Below are 7,461 nucleotides of genomic sequence, written 5' to 3'. Positions count from 1 at the left end.
CTTTCTTAATTTTTTTCTAGTGCATCTGAAATGTTTTGATTCTAAACTAAATCCTAATTGCTTCATGCACTTGTAGCATTATCCTGCATGACTTTAATGCAATTTGTCACTATTTTCTCAATGCACACTTAAACATCATTTCCACAGAATGATAGTGGTTCCTAGGAACATAGTGATATTTTTAGTTTTGTATTCCTTTTCTAGTATAACTATATATTTCTAATGACTTGGCACTATTTATTGATGTAGGTATTCTTTTCTTCAAATTTCTTTTCATAAAATTTCTGTAAGTACAGATTTGTTTAGTGCTCTTCTGGACTTAAGAATCTAAATGCATTAAATCTTGATCTAATGAAGGACCACCAAAGAAATTGTGTTCAGCTGTAGTTCTCTCCACTTTACTGAACTCATATTGATGGAGTTTAGTCTCACAAGGCCAAGTCCCTGTTCACCACAAACAGGAAACCCAGAACGAGGTCCCATTGTCAGAAGAACAGTAGAGTCTTATGAGGGTAGCTTTGATATGTGCAGTGACCAGATGTAATATGTACTAGTAAAGCTTGATCAGGTAAGTGAGAACAGTGATATGCATGTATATAGAGTTTGTTTTGAAGACACGAGAGCATCTTCCTCTTGTGTTTATATAGAGGCATAGAGGCTGAATTTTTCTTTTGCTGTCAACATAGACTTTTTTTTTTTTTTTTAAACATGAGAAGGGGAGGGAGYTGAGCATTTGAGAAGATTAAGATGCTGCCTCAGTAACATTTGAGTCCAGTTTCATTTTCTTTGGGTTTCTGTTTTTGGCACTCCTCTTATTGACTTARGTGAATTTTAGTGACTTTGACATTTTCCTAAGTGACTTAAAAAGGTTTAGCCTTCATAACATTTTCTTTTCCCTGGCACATCTTAAAAGTCATTAGCCTTTGAAAAAATTCCTGGATAGAACTGAAAGCTTTTCCGTAGGCCGATGATAAAATCTGGAAAGGTGTTGTTCAGCTAGCTTATGGTAATAGTAGTGGTGAACTACTAGATTCATGCAATTACAATTCAGCATTAAAAAAAAGATTGAAAGAAAGCAGCATGAGCACAAGGTAATATTTGGGTAGAACGAAGAACAGTTCTTGGAGGCTAAAATTTCTTGTTGAGTGGGCTAAGCATCAATCTTGATGCTTTCCTCTACTTTACAGAGGAGGTTAGGGCTGTGAAGGAAGCTGAGTCCTTCAGAGCATGAAGCTTGAGTGCTTCTTTGTTGGTCAGGTAGGCTGCTCTGCAGGATGGCTACTTCTGCTTTCGTTTTACGTTGTGTAAWTCACTCTGCATATTTCATAGAGGAAGGACCCTAATAAGCTCTGCCTCCTGTCTAGGAGGAGAGGTACGCTAGATCCAGGTATGTAAAAGTTAGCTACTGCATTGCACAACATGAACGTGCTTAGTTTATTGTATCCATCCTGCGTTTTCATATATGCTTGCTGTTGGTCACCTAGCCTTATGTATGTGAGATGGAACCTGGCTAGCAGCTTCAAGCCTTACTAAGAAAGGACCAAGAAGAGGGATCGATAGACAAAGAATATGATAGCATAAGCTTCCTTTTTCTAGGAAACATAGCTAAAACTCTGAATTGGGTCAGTGTTTGAACATTTCTGCAAGAACCTGTACCTAAGCCAAGGGCAGTATCACCGAATTTGGTGCAACTGCGTAAYTCAGCATAATTCAGCACAGAGATACTGCCTAGGTCCCCAAAGCAGGTTGGTAATACTGATGTGGGGCTGCACTCTTTCTCAGCAGAGTTTACTGGTTCAGRTATAACTCTGATTTGGCTTAAGCAGCAGAGAGAGTTTTTGCTCTTTCAGTRTGTTTTCAGACAATGATTGTTACATTGACATCTCAGAGAAAGTTTGTCCTATTAGGTGAAACCCTGGACCAGAATATAAGAATCTTCATTCTCTTCTTGCTCTTGACCTATTTGATGATAGTGAGCAAGTCATTTTATCATCCCATGCTTGATAAAGCATGCTCATATGCACTGAAGCTAGACATTATTACTACACTCCAGAGCCAAGAGTAAGAGTGTTTCACTAGAATACAAGATGGCTTAGTCTGATGTGACATTTATCTTAACTCATCAGAAGTGCAGTCAGTGGGGTGTTACCCAGATCTTTGTTCATGAAGATAAATGTCAAATGTTATCTATCTGCATTTTCATATGGTTCTCATACCATGGTATCTATCACCATGGTATCTGAATACACAAATTAGACTTAAACCAGTCAGCAAAACAATTATCCTGAAGATGTCTCTGACAATTTTCTGGCAGCAACTGTTTGGATTGAATCTTTCCTGTTTCCTTTCATTCAGTAACAGCCAAATGAGAGAGAAATTTGCTTCTTGGGGGGAACAGGGGGGAGGGAGAATTTAAAAAAAGGATAAACTTGGGCAGTATAATGGAATACTGAGTTTATAAAGCATTCTTTCTTTCACTTTCGTCCTAGTTTCCCTTTCTGCCCAGGAGGCTAAAGACATGTTCTCTCTTCTAAAGACAGTCTTGTAGCAAGCACTGCCAACAAGGCCAGGTGTAATTTAAAAATATTTATGCATTGTCAGTTCTGGAATTAATCTTTCTTAATTGAATTGACATGAACTCATGTCTGCAGGTAATGTAAACTGTCAAACACTCTGCTGGTGACAGCCTGTTCGTCAGGGTGGTGAAAATAATGAGAGATCTAAATTATGATGGAATATCTCCTTGTTGAGTTTGGAGCCTGGTGTTTATAAATGCATTAGTAACGTCATGTTAACTACAGGCTACAGAYTCCGAGTTCAGAAGGACTAATAATTTGCTTACAGTTCTGAAAGAAAGAATTGTGGATGAGATATTTGTATCTTGGAAACATTTTCAGTAGTGTATTTGCTGCAATGAAGTTTCTTTCCTTTGAAATGCATGTAATGGATTTTTAAAGCAGAGTATGTTTCCTTTCATAAACAGTGCTTTTATAGTCTGGAGCCATTGTTTTAAAATGCATATATCAAAGCATTYATCAAGCCTGTCTAGGAGGGTCTTATCCATTTCCACTGACAGCTAGATCAAGCCTACATTTAGCTTCTAGCATACCACTTAGCACAGTCTAATAATGATGCATCTCTTTCTTTCCTCTCACTGCAAAATGGGAATACTGTTTGTTCTCTTTAGTCCAGAGTAGTGCAGGGAAGATACTACGTGTGTAACAAAAATCACAGRTAATGTTTTGTGCTGAAAGAAAAAAAAGTAGCCAGTGCACCTTTGCTTGCCATGGTAACTGTTCATAAGGTTTTCACAGGTTCCTCCAAGTTTTGTGAAGTATCGTGTGCTCTCTATGACATATTTAAGGGGCTGGGCTGCAGCCAAGTCTTACTGAAGGGGGGTARGAGCTGATTAATCTAGAGTCTGAATGAACTGTCTTCTGAGAATGAGCACTTTCATGAGTGTCGTAATAAGTACTAGTAAACATCACACTGCTTTCTGTGCTGGTTGGAGTTCAGATCCTCTTCAGTGTTTGCAGACTGAATTCAGTGGAGATTTAGCCTGCGTAAAGCAAAGAGGGTAGTGATGTGACCTAAAACAGTAAGGAGTTGATTAAAGGTTTTTATCCTAAGGTATTTCAAGCACAAGAGAAGACCTAGTTGATTAAAATAAAAACAAATCAAGTAACCTAGCCTTCCAAACCAAAGAAACTGAGCTTTTTTGTGGAACCTTGGRAAGGAAAGGCTAAAATGTTCAGATACCAGTTTGATATTTAGACAGTCACCTTGTGGATTTGAGTGCAGAACAAAAAGCAGAGGACTTTCAGAGTCCATTCTGGCCTTTTCAGATACATTTCAGAATTGATATGAAATCCCTCTCCAGAATCTACAGATCTCCACAAAGGAGATTCAGTATACGCCTTTTAGCTGTTTATTTGCAAACGGCTTGAGAAGTAAAATAATCCATAGTAAAACTAGATCTTCTGAACTTTCACTGGCTTTTGTTTAGTTTAGAGTAAAATATTTTATGAATAATTTGAGGTAAATTCGCAGTTATAAATAATGTTTGAGAGATACTACACAAACATGTTGACTTAGAAGATGCTGTCTGTGTTACAAAAGAGAACCTTCCAGTCACCATGTCAGAGTGCAGGAAAGTAAAGGAAGAATTTCTGGAGGGAAATGAACTAAAAAAGCCACAATTTGAAGTAACGTAGTTTGTTGCAAGACGGAAAAAAAAGGAGACAGTGTTGTAAAGGCAATGCCTACTAAGAAGAACTTTGAAGCATCTTTAAGAAAACACCTCGTCTTCTGTGGCATTGTTTTTATGTTAGTGTAGCTATACAGCGCTGTGTTCTCGCCATTTTGTCACCGCGGTTGTCTTTGCATCTCTAATTCTTTGGATATTTTGCACCAGCTGTTCAAGGGCTGTGGTGAGAAGTGGAAACAGACTTTAAGAGCAGTGTGTGGCTGAAGAGTTGTGTGGGAGTTGAGACTGCTGAGGTTGAGCACATTCACAAAAGAACCTGTTCAGGAATCGTTCTTCCTCTGTACATTTTTTATCACTGGGATGTGAGATTCTGCATTCTCCTAACTCTGACTGTTCACTCTCCTAACATACTTGGGATTAACGATGCCCTCTCTAGACTTTTTTTTTAATCTTTTCCTCCCCATTCTTTTTGTTTTGTGCAATGAATAGAAGACTACCCAGAAAAGAAAATGAATGTTAACTTCACTTTACCTTCATGAGATTTCTTAAGGCCACCATCATTTACAAATATTTATCTGTCAGGTCACAGGCTGATGCTAATTGTTTCACCAATTCTTCCTCCCCCTCAAATCCTCCCCAAATCCCATTTCCTTCATTAATGATTTGGTCAGTGGTCCTGTGTCCTATGCCCAGTAGTTGATTTAAATTGAGTCAGTCTAAATTCAGAGTTAGCATAAGTTGAGGTTAGAATCCATTTTTCTGTGATACATACTGTTTTGCTCTGAAAAGGGTTAAAAGTACTGATCTTTAAGTCACATGTCAGTCTTCCAGAGAGATGTACTCACTGAAGGAACCAAACGACATAACTCCAAACTCACAATTTCACTTATAGGGGCTATTTTTGATTTTCAGGTATTGTTAATACCAGATTATCTACAATAGAAGTGGTAGATGAGAAGATAACACTGACATCTGTATGAGCAGATCTGATATGTAATGCGAAATGCGCTGCATGTAAAGAGGAGAGAGGTTCTTCTTGACGTAACTTCGTCAGAGTAAGTGGTATTGTATTTGTGAGAAACTTGGCCTGCTGTGATCTTTCTTGTTTTACAGGCATGGATGAATAATGTCAATTTTTGGAAAAGATTTTTGAAGAGGAGTCCTTTGATAGCAGTGCACAGAAGCAGTTGCGTTCACTGAATAACGTTATTCTAACCAGATCACTACTTTCTAGTGTGATTCTCCCCCCCCCCCACCCCAAGAGGAACATAAATCATTGGCCTTGTTCCTAATATATCTTCTTCCTGGCATCAGAAAGTATGAAAATTCTGCTAAGTGTCCATCCACATTACTATAAGGCGGTGCCTTATATGGCATAATTCAATACAGTGTTAATTTGTGTCTCCTCTTCTTTTGTTTCCTTCCCTGTTATTCAGTCTCTTGCTCATATAATTCAGGCAAAGATAAAAGAAATTTACAAATAGCTCATATGAAAAATGCCAATCCAGTAAAACTAAGGTTCATCAAGATCTTCTGTAGACAGTATCTTCATGTTAGTGCTTGGCTTTCACATCAGAGTTCGTTTTATGGTGTTATGTCTGCCAACTATTTCCATATGTTTTTTTCACTATTTTCTTAAAGCTGGAGCAGTGCAGACTGCACAGTGTCAGAGTAGACTAGATGTGTTGATTAGCATTTCGTCTTGTTCTCCTCAGGTCCAGCTGGTTTTCTGGTTAAAAAAACAAAAGGGGGGGGGGAAGACAGTAATTTGTCTAATGCTTGTTGATTTTATAGGGTGGCAGAAAGTACGGGTCAGATGTTTTCTGTACAGACAATTGAAAATTTGTAATCTTACTTTTATCCTAGACATACTGCTGAACAATTGAAAAAACAGGGCCAGGACCTGAATTCGTAGCTTGTCATGAACTGGCCTTGCCTATGTGAATTAACAGAAGCAATTTGTACCTTGTATACATCTTGGAGTAGCTTATTTGGTTATCACCAAAGGAGAAACGGTATCTGTTTCAGTTCAGCAGGGTTGCTGTAATTTATTCTATTTGAAGGATTATGCAGAAGTAGAAAACGTAAGTTTATTGATCTTGTACCTTCAGTTAAAATGTTGTAGATTTATTCATCTTTTGCAGAAGAAAGGGCAGGGCTCCTGGTAGAGCCTGGCTTGTACTGCTGAGAGCTTGTAACAGCTCCAGCACTGCATCGGGCAGTAGGTTCCTCTGCCCAGTCAAGATGTACCTATTACTGCTGCAAACATTTCTGTTAGGTCTCTGCAACATTTCATTGAAACTGGTTTTCATGATTATTAGTAAAACTGACAGTGACATTATTTTCACAGTTCAGCAATGGATTTTTTTTCTTTCCCTCATTTTATTTGCTTTTAGACTAAGATTTAAAAAAAGAAGAGGGGAGGGAGGAGAGGGTGAATATTGAGCCAATTGTGGCATGCAGCACTGGGTATGTATAAAGTAGTTAAGATGTTATGGAGCAGGTGGCCACAGGCTGAGCAACTGCTGAAGAACGGTGTTGCAAAGGTAACCTTCTCTCAGAGGTAACCCTGCATGAGCATCTTTGCCATGTAAGATTGATTTGGAGGCTGATTGAATTGAAGACGTTCTTCTGTGTGCTCGAGAAGAGACAAAGAGCAGGTCAGTAGTTAGAACTGATGCTAGCAGCAGCGTTCCCCCTGTTTTGGCAGGCTGGCCTGGCTTTTGCTGTGTAAGATGGATTTGGGGTTTCACCCAGTGTTCTCCGCTCGTTATTGCCTGTCCGGAGTGCACAAGGTTACTTTCATTATCTCCTGCTAATTTGGAAGCAAGGGAGATAGTTTCTCTTCTGTTGCTTTGGGAGATTTCCGTTCCATTTTCCTTTAATTTGCTCTTCCCTGTTCATCCATAAGGGAGGCTTAGAGTGTTAAGTGAACAGATGATTCTTCGTCTATGTATATGGGCAAGAAGAATTCAGATTTGCATGAAAATAGTTGTCCTCAGGTTGGACATTTACATTTGGAAATAAGATCTTTTCAGGTCTATTTTCCCTCTCTTGTTATGTACTTTATTTAATGTGAATGGTGGATGTTTGGGGAGGGACAGAGGTTTGTTTGACTATTCAAATTCATTGGCAGTATTTAAGCAGGCACAGCATGGATCAGAGCAAGCTGAGTGGAGAGGTCTTATTTCCAATTAAAAGCACATGCACCTACACAACTGAAGTAAAAGCAAAAGCCTTTCCGAAAGCTGATT

The sequence above is a fragment of the Rhea americana genome, unplaced genomic scaffold (genome assembly GCF_003343005.1).
Source record: "Rhea americana isolate MKP2758 unplaced genomic scaffold, rheAme1 scaffold_122, whole genome shotgun sequence".
Lineage (NCBI taxonomy): Eukaryota > Metazoa > Chordata > Aves > Rheiformes > Rheidae > Rhea > Rhea americana.
This window is presented reverse-complemented; position numbering follows the sequence as displayed.